The sequence below is a fragment of the Theropithecus gelada genome, chromosome 10 (assembly GCF_003255815.1).
Source record: "Theropithecus gelada isolate Dixy chromosome 10, Tgel_1.0, whole genome shotgun sequence".
NCBI lineage: Eukaryota > Metazoa > Chordata > Mammalia > Primates > Cercopithecidae > Theropithecus > Theropithecus gelada.
Window position 1 is genome coordinate 35113646 of NC_037678.1, and position 16981 is coordinate 35130626.

The following is a 16981-nucleotide window of genomic DNA, read 5'->3' on the forward strand; positions in this document are numbered from 1 at the left end:
GCCTAGTATATGGAGAGTTTCAACATAAAGTAATTTTAAATTTTAAGAGAAGCCTTTTCTGCATCTATTGCGATAATCATGAGGTTTTTGTCTTTAGTTCTCTTTGTATTATGAATCACATTTATTGATTTGCATATGTTGAACCAACCTTGCACCCCAGGGAAAAACCCTACATGATAGGTTTTTTGATGTGCTGCTGTATTTGGTTTGCCAGTATTTTATTGAGAATTTTTGCATCGATGTTCATCAAAGATAAGACATTTTCCTTTTTGTTGTGTATCTTCCAGGTTTTGATATCAGAATGATGTTGGCCTCATAGGATGAGTAAGGAAGGAGACTTTCATTCTCAAATTTTGTGCAGTTTCAGTAGGAATGGTACCAAATTCTTCTTTGTATATCTGGTAGAGTTTGGCTGTGAATTCATCTGTTCCTGGGCTTTTTAAAATTGGTAGCCTATTTATTACTGATTCAATTTTGGAGCTTGTTATTGGTGTGTTCAGGGATTCAATTTCTTCCTGGTTCAGTCTTGGAAAGGTGTATATGTACAGGAATTTATTTATTTCCTCTAGGTGTTCAATTTTTTTTGCATAAAACTGTTCATAATATTCTCTGATGTTTATTTGAATTTCTGAGAAGTCAGTGGTAATATCCCTTTTGTTGTTTCTGATTGTTTTTATTTGAATCTTCTCTTTTTTCTTCTTTATTAGTCTAGCTAGTAGTTCAGCTTTTTAAAAAACCTACTCTTGGATTCATTAATCTTTTAGATTTTTTGTGTGTTCTAATCTCTTTCAGTTTAGTTCTGATTTTGCTTATTTCTTTCTTCTGCTAGATTTGGAGTTGGCTAGTTTTTCATTCTCTAGATCTTTCAGTTGTGATGTTGAGTGGCTAAATTGAGATATTTATAACTTTTTGTGGTGGTTGTTCAGCACCATCAATTTTTCTCTCAGCGCTGACTTAGTTGTGTCTCAGGGATCCTGGTATGTTTTGTGTTTGTTCTCAAAAGTTTCAAGTAACTTTTGGTTGATGCCGTAATTTCATTATTTACCCAAAAGTTATTCAGGAGTTAGTTATTTAATTTTTATGTAATCTTGTGGTATTGAGTCTTGGTTTTCTCAACCTTTACCTCCAATTTTATTGTACTGTGGTCTGGGAGAGTGGTTGTCATAATCTGAATTCTTTTATATTTACTGAGGATTGTTTTATGTCTGAATATGTGGTTGATTTTAGAGTATGTGCCCTGTGGCAATGAGAATGTATATATTGCTTTGGTGAAGAGTTCTGTAGGTGTCTATTACATCCATTTAATCCAGTGGTGCATTCAGATCCTGAATATCTTAATTAATTTTCTGCCTTAATAATCTAATATTGTAAATGGTTTGTTGAAGTCTGTCACTATTATTGTGTGGGACTCTAAGTCTTTTTGAAGACCTCTAAGAACTTGCTTTATGAATTTGGGTGCTCCTGTGTTGGGTGTGTATATACTTTAATATATATATGAATATATATATATTCTTGTTGAATTTAAACCTTAACCATTTTGTAATGCCTTTTTTGTCTTTTTAAATATTTGTTGGTTTAAAGTCTGTTTGTTCTAACATTAGGGTTGCAACCTGTTCTTTTTTTCTGTTTTCCATTTGGTTGGTAGATTTTTTTTATCCCTTAATTTTGAGCCTATGAAAGTTATTGCATGTGAAATGAGTCTTGATGACAGCATATCATTGGGTCTTTGTTCTTTATCCAGTTTACCACTCTGTGCCTTTTAATTGGAAATTTCAGCCCATTTACATTCATAATCAGTATGGATATGTGTGCATTTGATCCTGTCATTATAATGGTAGCTTGTTATTATGCAGACTTGCTTGTGTGTCACTGGTCTGTGTGCTTCAGTGTGCTTTTTGGTGGTTAATAATGGTTTTTTATTTCTATATTTAGTGCTTTCTTTGGAAGCTTTTGTAAGGCATGTCTTATAGTAATGAATTTCCTCAGAATTTGCCTGTTTAAAAAGGATTTTATTTCTCCTTTACTTATGAAGCTTAGCTTGGGCAACTGTGAAATTCTTGATTGGAATTTATTTTCTTCAAGGATGTTAAATATTGGTATTGGTCTCTTCTGGCTTGTAGGATTTCTGCTAAGAGGTCTACTTTTACATTGGTGATCTTTCCTTTGTGGTTGACCTGACCTTCCTCTCTAGCTGCCTTTAACATTTTTTCTTTTATTTCAGGCTTGAAGAATCTGATAATTATGTGTCTTGGTGATTATTTTCTTGTGGAATATCTTACTAGAATTCTCTGCATGTCCTGAATTTGAATGCTGGCCTCTCTTGGGGAAGTTCTCATGAATGATATCCTAAAACATGTTTTTCAAATTGCTTCCCTTCTCCGCTTCTCTTTCATGGACACCAGTGGGTCATTCATTTGGTCTCTTTACATAATCTTATATTTCTCAGAGGTTTGAGGGTTTTCATTTTTCTTTTTTCTTTATTTTTGTCTGAATGTCTTATTTCAAATAGCCACTCTTCAAACTCTGAGATTATTTCTTAGCTTTGTCTATTCTGCTATTAATACTTGTGAATTTATTATTAAAAAATTTACTGTGTTTTATCAGTTTTCAGGTTAGTTATGCTCTTAATACTGGCTATTTTTTCTGCCCGGTCCTGTATTATTATTTATTAAAAAGTTAAGAAAAGATTCTTAATTTTTTTGAATTGAGTCTCAAGGTACTTCTGCATTTTAATTATCTTTATTTCTACCCATATTCTGAATTCTACTTCTGTCATTTTAGCCATCTTGGACTGGTTTAGAACCTTACTGGAGATGTAGTGTGGCCATTTGGAGGAAGAAAGGAACTCTGGCTTTTGAGTTGTCAGAATTTTTGTGTTTGTTCTTTTTTACCTTTATGGGGTGATATTTCTTTAATCTTTGAAGTTGTTGACTTTTGGATTTCTTCTTTTATTCTATTTGCTGACCTTAATTGTTGAATTGTGGTATAAAGTTTACTCAGTCAAGTGGCTTTATGTGTATTCATGCAGGTGAACGTGGCTGCTCAGGGCTGAAGAGAATCTGCTGCTTAGAGCTGAGGAGAGTATGCTGCTCAGGGCTGAGGAGGGTCTGCTGTTCTTTGTGCTTAGTTGTACTCAAATGGCAGTGTTGGCAAAAGGGCAGGGTGCTGGTTGTCGTGGGGCTAGTGGGCTCTGTGTACACCAAGGCTCTGACTGCAAAGGTGGTATAGCAGGGATGGGGGCCTGGAGTACACTCCTACCAACAGCAGTGCCAAGGCAGAATGCATGTGCACATGTGCACTGACAGGCAAGGAAGACAAGATCCTTCCATGCGTGTGCACGCGCACACACACACACACACCAGCACAGTGATGTGTGGGGTGGCCATGGTCCTTGGGGGGAAACTACAGTGAGGAGAGGCAGCAGGCAGGCTGATGCCTGGATGGGGCCACCCCACTGGACTTGTCTACTGGTGAGGCAGGATCTGCCAGGTCAGGAGCTATGACATAGGCCACTAGGGCACCCAAGGCTGCACTGCAAGCAGGCATGACCAAATTGGAGCCACAGAAAAGGCCAGCAGACCAAGGGGTGCTCAGGTCAAAACAGCCCCATCTGATGGGCCAGACCACCCTGCAGAATTTATGTCCAAAATTTCCCCTAGGGCTAACGTCTCTTATGGGAGCAAGTTAAGCATATGGGTATGGACATCCCTGGACATGCTTCACTACAGATGCTCCCACACCAAACCTTCTGGGCTCTGCACTGGCTGGTGTGCTGCCCCTATCACTTCTCTAAGCAGCTCTTCCTTTCAACTCATTTTTCATGGTGGTCAGGGGTCTCTGCCACTGGGATTCCAGAGGCCAGTGGGGAAAGCAGGTAGCTTCTTGCCAGTTAAACTCACCTGTTTTCTCACAGTCACTGGGGGCCAGAAATGAGTTCCACTGTGCTTTAGCCCTGTGCAGGGTTCCCAGATTCCGAACCTTCAGTTCAGCTTTTGTGCCTTTCCTCCATCCCCTCTCAGTACCTGCCCTCTGTTAAGCATGTGCCAATCATCCTGTTCCCTTGGTGGTAGCTGTTCCACCTTGGTGTGTCTATTCAGCCATGTTGCTCAAATCTATAAAGTCTTATAGGTCAATAATAAATAGAAAATTGACACTTTAAAAATATGCAAAGAACTTGAATTTAAAATTTCTACAAATAAAAAGCAAAAATTGTCAATAAATTTTAAATATGCAACATATTAATGTAGAGAAATGCAAATCAAATGCTCAATGAGATACTTACTAAAATAGCTGTAACAAAGAGACAATAAAAAAGATTGCCAGGCTTGCGACTGTGCACTCAATACAGCACCATGGGGAAGCAGGACAATCGGGTGGCCTATATGAACCCAATAGCAATGGCAAGATCAAAGGGTCTAGTCCAGTCTTCAGGGCCAACAATACAGTGTTATCTGAATTGACCAAGGCCTACCTGGGAAGAAGTAAAAGAGCGACTAGAAAAGAAAAAGAAAGGCTCCAAGGCTTTGGCTGAATTTGAAGAAAAAATGAATGAGAACTGGAAGGAAGAACTGGAAAAACACAGGGAGAAATTATTAAGTGGAAGTAAGAGCTCATCCAAAACAAGACAGAGAAAGAAAAATGAAAAGAAGAAGTCTGGTAGGTATTCATCTTCTTCTTCATCAAGCTCTGATTCTTCCAGCAGTTCTGATTCTGAAGATGAGGATAAGAAACAAGGAAAATGGAGAAAGAAAAAGAAGAACCGTTCATGTAAATCTTCTGAAAGCTCCATGTCAGAAACCGAACCAGACAGTAAGGATAGTTTTAAAAAGAAAAAGAAGTCAAAAGATGGAACTGAGAAAGAAAAGGATATTAAAGGACTCAACAAAAAGAGAAAGATGTATTCTGAAGATAAACCTTTATCATCTGAGTTCTTGTCAGAATCAGAGTATATTGAGGAGGTGTGAGCAAAAAAGAAGAAAAACAGTGAAGAACGAGAAAAAGCAACAGAAAACATGAAAAAGAAAAAGAAGCATAAGAAACACAGTAAGAAGAAGAAAAAGAAGTGTGCTAGTTCAAGTCCTGACTCACCATAACGTTAAGAAAAATCAGGATTCCCTTATAAAGAAAGTGCAATGCCTGAGGAAATTTCAATTGTGAAAACTACAACATACTTACTAAAATGTATGAATTTTCTTGTCTTTAGAATTATTCCTGGACTATTCAGTAGCCACTCAGATGTCACTGTGTGAAAGGGCCATAAATGTTGGCTGCTGCTTGAACATCTATTTTTTTTTCTTCCAGTGCTTGATAACTCTGTGAGATAATACACTGTGGTTATACTAGTGGTTAAGATATTTAGGAATAAAATCAATACTTTTGACTAGAAGTGTCTAAGGATAAACCAACAGAAATTGAATCTAGATGTATCTTTAAGATGTAATCAGAAATGACCAGATGACTCTAGTTAAAATTTTTGAAGGAGGGATTACATTAATATTTAAAAACCCTTACTCTGTAAATAAGTGTATTTTAATTTTTTCCCCTCATATACTTTTATTTACCAGGGGAAGGAACTTTTAGGGTTGGGGGGTGGCTTGCTATCTCTTTAGCTAGCAGAATAGTGTGCCTTTGATCCTCACACATCCTATATTATGGACACAGTAGCAATGCTTCACGGGGAGGTCAGAGCTGGCTACCAGCAGTCTTGCCCTTTACTGAGCTTAGTGTTATCCTTGGATGCTGTCATATGCTGCTTTGAATGAACCAGAGAAACAGCCATTTGCAGCATGAGAAAGCCCCAAAAGCTCTGAGATTTACCTACACTTCAGTAATAATGAATATTTTTTAGCATTAGAAGGTGTTATGTCATTTGAATTAATTTTGATTACACTTTGGCTTGGGAGATGAATTATTTTAAATAGACGCTGGTTCTTTTTGAACTTGAGAGCTAAATATTCTAAAATGCATGTTTAACACTAAGTTTTAACCAGTCAGGAAAATTTTATGTAACCAGTGATAGTTTATTTTTTGTATGAATTTTGTTTAGCCTGCAATGTTTAGCTTTTGTTAACTCCTCACTCTTGCTGTCTTAAGTTCATTACTGTGTTTAATGGCCTACTTGCCAAGATATTTAGCATGTAAAAAGCAGGGTTTTGATTTAAGAAAAATAAAAGGCTTCATATTGAAGCTGAGATTTGCAATAACAAGTTGAGTGGCCAGCCTGGTATGCTGTGTCTTATTGCCTGAATCTTAGTAAATGTATGTTTAAAAAAAAATTGCCACAGGTATCAAAAATATGAAAGCTTCAAAGACTGTATGTAGCAATGTAAAAAACAACCACTTTAAAAAAAAATTGGCAATTATTCAAAATGTTATAAAGAGTATCACCATATGACTCAGAAATTTTACTCTCTGTCCGGGAGCGGTGGCTCAAGCCTGTAATCCCAGCACTTTGGGAGGCCGAGACGGGCGGATCACGAGGTCAGGAAGTCGAGACCATCCTGGCTAACACGGTGAAACCCCGTCTCTACTAAAAAACACAAAAAACTAGCCAAGCGAGGTGGCAGGCGCCTGTAGTCCCAGCTACTCGAGAGGCTGAGGCAGGAGAATGGCGTGAACCGGGGAGGCGGAGCTTGCAGTGAACTGAGATCCGGCCACTGCACTCCAGCCTGGGCGACACAGCGAGACTCCGTCTCACAAAAAAAAAAAAAAAAAAGAAAAGAAATTTTACTCTCTGTTATGTACTCAAAAGAAATGAAAGCCTATGACTACACAAAGAATCAAATGTAAATGATCAAAGCAGTAGTATTTATAATAGCCCCAAAGGAATAAAACCAAAATATTCATTAAATAGTAAAAGAAAAAAATAATATGTGCTTCTGTCCATGCAATAAAATACTATTTGCCAAATTTAAAAAAATGAAGTAATGATACCTGCTATGTCAGGAACAAACCTCAAAATTATCAAAGTAAGTTAAAAGAAACCAAACCAAATGAGCAGATAATTTATGATTTCACTTAAAATAACTTTTAATACAAGGATTATATGTGAAAACAGATTAATGATTGCCTGTGACCAGGATAATAAAATCAGTAAGTACTAAAGGGCTGAATTTCTTTTTCCATAGTAATAAAATTATTTCAAAATTAGATTGTGATTATCGTTGTCTGTAAGTATATTTTAAAAAATTGGAATTGTACACTTAAAATATGTGATGGTTTTGTTATAAAATCATATCCCAGTAAAATGTTTCCAAAGGAAACATGCCAAAAATAAAATGTACTACTGTTGATTTTTGGAGAACTAAGTCACAGACTCTAAAAACCAAACCCATTTATTGTTCATCTCAAGGCATGTTAAATTAAGAGGAAAAGACAAAGATATAGTTATAACATTAAAATGTTCATAGCAAATAGTTATAAGAAAAAATTTAAGTTTGTAAAAGGTATTAATAGATAGAAATTATCTGGTTAGATTTACCAGGCCAGAAATGTGAATTAAATAATGGTACTTTATTGAAGACCACTCTGAGTCACAGATTATTAGAAATTTGTAATGATGTCATCATAAGGTTAAAATATCCCTTACCAAAATTGACTCAGAGAAAAAATGTTAAATAAAGTGTGTTGGTGGCACCCATATCCATAGTTGCAGGTACTTTTAGTGTAAGACCAATTAGAAAGCTGTGCATTTTTCCCTCATTTGTAACCAATTTCAGCACTTGAATCCATTATTGAACTCCTAAATTTATTGATAAAACATGTGAGCAGATGTTTGACTTGTTTTTATTACAAAACGTGGCTAATATACAGTATGTGAAAGTTTCCATAAAATTATTAAATTATTTATTTCAAAGTTATAAAAATAAAAAGTTTTAGCAAACATAGCAAGAATTATACACTAATATTTACCATACATACCCATCACAAGGCTTCAGCAATTATCATACTTTTATTTTTCATTTTTTACTATCAACTTCAATTATTCTGGTAGTATTTTAAAGTAAGTACATTACATTTTTCAGTTTGTAGAAATTTGAGTATCTATATCTAAGAAATAAAAAGAAAAATAATAAAAACATTATTATAAAATCTAATTAAATACAAATATTTCCTAATATTATTTTAAACAGATTCTTGATTTTTTTATGTGCAAAACACTAGATTTAGCAAACACTGGGACTTTATGAGAAGTAACAATTTAAGACTAATATTTATCCTAGAGACTCAAAGTGAATATAAATGAATATATCTTTAGTTAATACAGCTTAAAACACTGTATTTGTGAAAACACATTTTGAAGATGGCTGACACCTTTATTACAAGACATGGGGTATGTATTGTAAATAATTAGTTTAAAAGTCCATGGAAAAGAGATTTTCCACCAAAAAGTCTATAGGAAATAAACAAGTTTGGTTTTTCTGAACTCAGGACATGAGGCCAGCTTTTAAAACTCTGATTAAAAAGAGCCATCAAGACCCTAAGCCGGATGAGAATGTAATCAGCAGATCTCATTTTTCAACTCTGTTCACCAGGTCACATATCTAGCAAAACGTCCCCTTTCATGTCAGGTTTTTTCTGTGAACTCAGAATGACCACTGTCCCTTAGTATACAGCCCTGCAGTGGACCCCAAAATAACAATCAATCAGGTCCAGAGGTGCTCATTGTGGTCTTTCCAGAATATAATGATATGAGGACAATAATTCTCCCCTTGTAAAATTAAGAAAATATGAGAATATTTGCCTAATTTTTGATAACATCATACTGTGAGCCATTAAAAAAAGCAAGACTTTAAAAAGTAAGGGATTATCTGGATCCTAGGGCACAGCGACACCCTTCAAATAGAATAGTTTCAAGCACAGTTTTACATGTGAACTTCTTGTGCGCAAGAAAAGAATGTGTGAGTCAATAGTTGAGAAGTCTGTAGGTTGCAGGATTTTAAGGAATCAGAGAGACCGATGGGATTCAGGAGGATATTTATTAATTATTTAGGTGCGCCAACCCAGTTGGATTAACATCCAAAGGACTGAGACCTGAACAAAGGGTTAAGTTACCTTTTAAGCATTTTGTGGGTCGGGGGAGATTTGTGCAGGGGGAATCATACTACAGAAGCAAGAAACAAAGACAGCTATTCAATTGAGACATGCATTATATCATTTCTTACTTTTCAAGGAAAAACCTGTTCTGTGACTTGAGTTTATCTGTCTAGTGACCTTGCAACTGCACAGCCAGGGAAACAGGGTCTTCAAAATGCATGGGAAGGGAGGAGAGAAGATTCACTGGCCACAGAAAAACAAGCAGTTCGTTTTTAAAGGTGAGTTGGGTTTTCTTACATACAACTGAGTTTCTGCTTACACACTCTTTAATTTCTTTTGATTCCTATTTCATTCTCCACTTCAGTGGTTCTTATACCAGAGATGTTAATAGAAAGCACCACTATTTGCCACCTCTTTGTGGAGCTGAGCTTCTTCTTCTACTGGCAACGGTTGATAGCTGGTTAATACCATCAACTTCGTGGCAGTGTATTGGGCTACTATTGCCTCCATTGTTTACTGAATACTCCTAATAAACCCGGACAAAAGGCAAGGGAGGAAGAGGCAAGTGCCAAGAACAAGCAATAACCTACTAATATGGGTTTTGAAGTTTTCAAAGGCTGAGAACCATCCTCCAAACAAGGAATCCGGGGACTACCTAGGCCAAGTCTGAACTGGAACATGGGCCAGCTTACACATTGTAGCTGTGATTTCTATGACAATTATTGTGAATTTCTTGGTCATTACTATGGATTTCTAGGCAAGAATTGGTTAAATTTTCCACATACTCCTTCTTCTAAGGCAAAGAGGTCATTTAAAGCTAGCCTATTTTGATATATAGCATTTCTCATTTGTGTTGCTTGTATTGTTAATAAATCTAATGCCCTTGATGATTCATTGGTTATGATATCAAGGACTGCCTGCAACTTTATGATGTGGTTGAGGATATAGACTGTGGTGTGGTACCCTCATGACCTTTCTTGCCCCCAGATAGCTGGCCCATAGCATTTAATGATTCTTTCAGGAGGCCATATATTATCCTTTTAGTCTCCTATGTCCACATCCTTTTTTGATATTTGGGTTTATTTTTGTGATTATACTTTTTAAAGTTCTTCTTTTATTTTTATTATAAAATGGATATTCTAAGAGTTCCCCTTGCTTCAGAGGAATTATAAAGAAGGTTGATTTGTTTGTTTTCAATACACATGCCCCTGTCCATTTAGCCAGCCAGCAGTTGACAGTACGCCCATGATCCATAAATCCAATATAGGCCAGGGGGTGCCTTTCAAGCATTTGGAGCTTCTAGCTGATGCCAAGTGTAGCTTAGAGTAGAGAATGGGGAGAAAGTGTTTGGATCTGATAAGTAGGAGTCATTCAGGCATTTCTCCATAGAGTTTTGTTTTTAGTCTCATCATAATACTGTTGCCCTAAGCAGGTTGTTTCTCCTACTGTCTCTGCAAAAGCCTTTTCCCATCAGGCGATACAGTACTATCCAATTATGAAGGTTTTTAACAACTAACACTGGCTGAGGCTGTTGGTTCACTGTCAGGGTTAAGCGAACTGAAGTTATCTTGTGGCATTAATTTCTTTGACTCCCATGGCCACTTGTTCTCCATATTAGTTTCTGTACATACATAACATGAGGAAATTTTAAAGCTGCCAGCTGTGTTTTCAGCTAGTTGAGCAAATAAGTTTTTAGTTGAGGGTGGAAACTCAGGCACTGGCTGATCAAAATGCTTATAGAATGACTTATGAACCTGAAATTGAGGGGTTGGATGCATTTGAGTCCTTCTAGTCTTTTTGACAATTTCCTAACAGGGGATCTAAATCTTACTTACCATACAAAGGTCCAACCAGACCTAGGAGGAACTCCCTTCAGGACAGGACAATAGATAGTTCTTCCCAGGTGGCTGGGGAAAAAATGACAAAGGGGATTCGGTCATTGATACGGAGACTCTTGTGGAAGCAGAGTTAGAAAAATTGCCGAATAATTCCTCTCCTCAAAAGTGTGAGCTGTTTGCACTCAGCCAAACCTTAAAGTACTTACAGAATCAAAAAAGACTATCTCAATCCTGACTCAAAAGGTTACATACGCCCTCTCTGAAATGAATTTGCTTAAGAACTGTTTTATGGGAATGCATCTTGATTGGGCAGCTTGGTTGTTTTGAAATACTCAGGAACCCAATCCAGCTCTAGGACTCACCTCTGAGTGCAAAGGCAATGTTGGGCACGCTGGTTAAGGACCACTAGAATCCGGCAGCCTGGACCCCTTTCTTTGTGGTCAAGAAAGGTGGGAAAACAGATGCAGGACTGCTAAATCGGTGAGCATAACTAGTGCGATAAGCCGAGGTCCATGGGTGGTTATGCACCCTGGAAAGGAACTCACTTCTGAAGGCAAAGGCAATGTTGGGCATGCTGGTAAAGGACCACTAGAATCCAGCAGTCCAGTCCCCTTTCTTTGTGGCCAAGAAAGGTGGGAAAACGGGTGCAGGACTGCTACATTGGTGAGCATAACTAATCTGATAAGGAGAGGTCCATGGGTGGTTACGCACCCTGGAAAGGAATAAGCATTAGGATCATAGAGGACGCTTTAAGACTAATGCTCATCGGAAAATAACTGGAGTACTGTCATCCCTATGTTCTTTTTTCAGATCGGAAACGTTCCCCCCAAGGCAAAAACACCCCTAAGATGTATTCTGGAGAATTGGAACCAATTTGGCCCTCAGACGCTATGAAAGAAATGACTTATATTTTTCTGCAGTACTGCTTGGCCACGATATCTTTTTCAAGGGAGAGAAACCTGGCCTTCTGAGGGAAGTATAAGTTATAACACCATCTTACACCTAGACATCTTTTGTAGGAATAAAAGGCAAATGGTGTGAAGTGCCATATGCACAAATTTCCTTTTCATTAAGAGACAACTCGCAATTACGTAAAAAGTATGATTTATGCCCTACAGGTAGCCCTCAGAGTCTACCTCCCTACACCAGCGTCCCCCCAACTCCTTCTCCAACTAATAAGGATCCCCCTTCAACCCAAACAGTCCAAAAGGAGATAGACAAAGCGTTACACAATGAACCAAAGAGTGCCAATATTCCCAGATTATGCCCCTTGCAAGCAATGGAAGGAGGAGAATTCTGTCCGGCCAGAGTGCATATACCTTTTTCTCTCTCAGACTTAAAGCAAATTAAAATAGACCTAGGTAAATTCTCAGATAACCCTGATGACTATATTGATGTTTTACAAGGGTTAGGACAATCCTTTGATCTGACATGGAGAGATATAATGTTACTGCTAAATTAGACACTAACCCCAAATGAGAGAAGTGCCACCATAACTGCAGCCCGAGAGTTTGGTGATCTCTGGTATCTCAGTCAGGTCAATGATAGGATGGCAACAGAGGAAAGAGAACCATTCCCCACAGGCCATCAGGAAGTTCCAAGTGTAGACCCTCACTGGGACACAGAATCATAACATGGAGATTGGTGCCGCAGACATTTGCTAACTTGCGTGCTAGAAGGACTAAGGAAAACTAGGAAGAAGTCTATGACTTATTCAGTGAAGTCCACTATAACTCAGGGAAAGGAAGAAAATCCTACTGCCTTTCTGGAGAGACTAAGGGAGGTATTGAGGAAGAATACCTCCCTGTCACCTGACTCTATTGAAGACCAACTAATATTAAAGGATAAGTTTATCACTCAGTCAGCTGCAGACATTAGGAAAAAACTACAAAAGTCTGTCTTAGGCCTGGAGCAAAACTTAGAAACCCTATTGAACTTGGCAACCTCGGTTTTTTATAATAGATATCAGAAGGAGCAGGCAGAAAGGGACAAACAGAATTTTTAAAAAGGCCACTGCTTTAGTCATGGCCCTCAGGCAAGCGGACTTTGGAGCCTCTGGAAAAGGGAAAAGCTGGGCAAATCGAATGCCTAATAGGGCTTGTTTCCAGTGCGGTCTACAAGAACACTTTAGAAAGATTGCCCAAGTGGAAGTAAGCTGTCCCCTCGTCCATGCTCCTTATGTCAAGGGAATCACTGAAGGCCCACTGTCCCAGGGGACAAAGGTCCTCTGAGTCAGAAGCCACTAATCAGATGATCCAGCAGCAGGACTGAGGGTGCCGGGGGCAAGCACCGGCCCATGCCATCACCCTCCCAGAGCCCCGGGTATGCTTGATCATTGAGGGCCAGGATGTTAACTGTCTCCTGGACACTGACGTGGCCTTCTCGGTCTTACTCTCCTGTACCGGAAACTGTTCTCCAGATCTGTCACTATCCGAAGAATTCTAGGACAGCTGACAGCCAGTCACTAGATACTTCTCCCAGCCACTAAGTTGTGACTGGGAAACTTTACTCGTTTCACTTGCTTTTCTAATTATGCCTGAAAGCCCCACTCCCTTGTTAGGGAAAGACATTCTAGCAAAAGCAGGGGCCATTATACACCTGAACATAAGAGAAGGAACATCCGTTTGTTGTCCCCTGCTTGAGGAAAGAATTAATCCTGAAGTCTGGGCAACAGAAGGACAATATGGATGAGCAAAAAATGCCCATCCTGTTCAAATTAAGCTAAAGAATTCTGCCTCCTTTCCCTACCAAAGGCAGTACCCTCTTAGACCCAAGGCCCAACAAGGTCTCCAAAAATTGTTAAGGACCTAAAAGCCCAATTCCTGGTAAAATCATACAATAGCCCCTGCAATACTCCAATTTTAGGAGTACAAAAACCCAGTGGTCAGTGGAGGTTAGTGCAAGATCTCAGGATTATCAATGAGGCTGTTGTCTCTCTATACCCAGCTGTACCTAACCCCTGTACTCTGCTTTCCCAAATACCAGAGGAAGCAGAGTGGTTTACAGTCCTGTACCTTAAGGATGCCTTTTTCTGCAGCCCTGTACATCCTGGCTCTCAATTCTTGTTTGCCTTCGAAGATCCTTTGAACCCGACATCTCAACTCAACTGGACTGTTTTACCCCAAGGGTTCAGGGATAGCCCCCAACAATTTGGCCAAGAATTAGCCCAAGACTTGAGCTAGTTCTCATACCTGGACACTCTTGTCCTTTGGTAATGGATGATTTGCTTTTAGCCACCCGTTCGGAAACCTTGTGCCATCAAGTCACCCAAGTGCTCTTAATTTCCTCACCACCTGTGGCTACAGGCTTCCAAACCAAAGGCTCAGCTCTGCTCACAGCAGGTTAAATACTTAGGGTTAAATTATCCAAAAGCACCAGGGCCCTCAGTAAGGAATGTATCCAGCCTATACTGGCTTATCCTCATCCCAAAACCCTAAAGCAACTAAGAGGGTTCCTTGGCATAACAGGTTTCTGTGGAATATGGATTCCCAGGTACAGCAAAATAGCCAGACCATTATATACACTAATTAAGGAAACTCAGAAAGCCAATACCCATTTAGTAAGGTGGACACCTAAAGCAGAAGCAGCTTTCCAGCCCCTAAAGAAGACCGTAACCCAAGCCCCAGTGTTAAGTTTGCCAACGGGGCAAGACTTTTCTTTATATGTGAAAGAAAAAAACAGGAATAGCTCTAGGAGTCCTTACACAGGTCTGAGGGATGAGCTTGCAACCCATGGCATACCTGAGTAAAGAAATTGATGTAGTGGCAAAGGGTTGGCCTCACTGTTTACAGGGAGTTGCAGCAGTAGCAGTCTTAGTGTCTGAAGCAGTTAAAATGATACAGGGAAGAGATCTTACTGTGTGGACATCTCGTCATGTGAACAGCATACTCACTGCTAAAGGAGACTTGTGGTTGTCAGACAACGGTTTACTTAAATATCAGGCTCTATTACTTGAAGGGCCATTGCTGCGACTGCACACTTGTGCAACTCTTAACCCAGCCACAATTATTCCAGACAATGAAGAAAAGATAGAACATAACTGTCAACAAGTAATTGCTCAAACCTACGTCATTCGAGGAGACCTTCTAGAGGTTCCCTTGACTGATCCCTACCTCAATCTGTATACTGATGGAAGTTCCTTTGTAGAAAAAGAACTTCGGGCCGGGCGCGGTGGCTCAAGCCTGTAATCCCAGCACTTTGGGAGGCCGAGATGGGCGGATCACAAGGTCAGGAGATCGAGACCAGCCTGGCTAATACGGTGAAACCCCGTCTCTACTAAAAAATACAAAAAAAACTAGCTGGGTGAGGTGGTGGGCGCCTGTAGTCCCAGCTACTTGGGAGGCTGAGGCAGGAGAATGGCATAGACCCGGGAGGCGGAGCTTGCAGTGAGCTGAGATGCAGCCACTGCACTCCAGCCTGGGCGGCAGAGCGAGACTCCGTCTCAAAAAAAAAAAAAAAAAAAAAAAAAAAAAAAAGAAAGAAAAAGAACTTCAAAAAGTGGGGTATGCAGTGGTCAGTGATAATGGAACACTTGAAAGTAATCCCCTGACTCCAGGAACTAGTGCTCAGCTGACAGAACTAATAGCCCTCACTCGGGCACTAGAATTAGAAGAAAAAAGGGTAAATATATATATAGACTCTAAGTATGCTTACCTAGTCCTCCATGCCCAGGCAGCAATATAGAGAGAAAGGGAATTCCTAACTTCCGAGGGAACATCTATCAAACATCAGGAAGCCATTAGGAGATTATTATTAGCTGTACAGAAACCTAAAGAGGTGGCAGTCTTACAGTGCCAGGTCATCAGAAAGGAAAGGAAAGGGAAATAGAAGGGAATCGCCAAGCGGATATTGAAGCTGAAAGAGCCCCAAGGCAGGACCCTCCATTAAAAATGCTTACACAAGGACCGCTAGTATGGGGTAATCCCCTCTGGGAAACCAAACCCCAGTATTCAGCAGAAGAAATAGAATGGGGAACCTCATGAGGACACAGATTCCTCCCCTCTGGATGGCTAGCCACCAAAGAAGGAAAAATACCTTTGCCTGCAGTTAACCAATAGAAATTACTTAAAACCCTTCGCCAAACCTTCCACAGAGGCATTGATAGCACCTATCAGATGGCCAAATTATTATTTACTGGACCAGGCCTTTTCAAAACTATCAAGCAAATAGTCAGGGCCTGTGAAGTGTGCCAAAGAAATAATCCCCTGCACTGCAGGCTGTATATTTCAATCCCTGTATCTTTAACCTCCTTGTTAAGTTTGTCTCTTCCAGAAGCTGTAAAACTACAAATGTTCTTCAAATGGAGCCCCAGATGCAGTCCATGATTAAGATCTACCATGGACCCCTGGACCGGCCTGCTAGTCCATGCTCCGATGTTAATGACATCAAAGGCACCCCTCCTGAGGAAATCTCAACTGCACAACCCCTACTGTGCCCCAATTCAGCAGGAAGCAGTTAAAGCAGTCGTTGACCAACCTCCCCAACAGCACTTGGGATTTCCTGTTGAGAGGAGGGAGTGAGAGACAGGACTAGCTGAATTTCCTAGGTCAACTAAGAATCCCTAAGCCTAGCTGGGAAGGTGACTGCTTCCAACTTTCAACACGGGGCTTGCAACTTAGCTCACACCTAACCAATCAGATAGTAAAGAGAGCTCACTAAAATGCTAATTAGGCAAAAACAGGAGGTAAAGAAATAGCCGATCATCTGTTGCCTGAGAGCACAGTGGGAGGGACAATGATCTGGTCATAAACCTGGGCATTCCAGTGGGCAATGGCTACCCTCTTTGGGTCCCGTGCCTTTGTATGGGAACTCTGGTTTCACTCTATTTCACTCTATTAAATCTTGAAACTGAAAAAAAAAAAAAACCTCACAAATTCTTTCATAGAACTTGGTGCTTTTATCTGCACCCTGAAGAAGTTCCTGAGATTTTTAAAATATTGATTGCCCTTTTCTTCTACCATCCTTTAACCTTTGCAGAAGTGCTTCTCGGCACCTTTGCAGGTGCTCAAGCTGAACTGCATCATCTGGGTCCTAGTGGGAGTCCTCCTGTCCTCTTAAGAGGCATGAGCACAATTTGGATATGACCAGACCTAAGACAGCCTGCCTGA

At 39.6% G+C, this 16981-nt stretch overlaps 1 pseudogene; it reads left to right on the plus strand.

Annotated features, from left to right (window-relative positions):
* Positions 1-4352: 4352 nt before the first annotated feature.
* On the plus strand, positions 4353-5093 carry LOC112633460 (annotated as a pseudogene).
* Positions 5094-16981: the final 11888 nt, after the last annotated feature.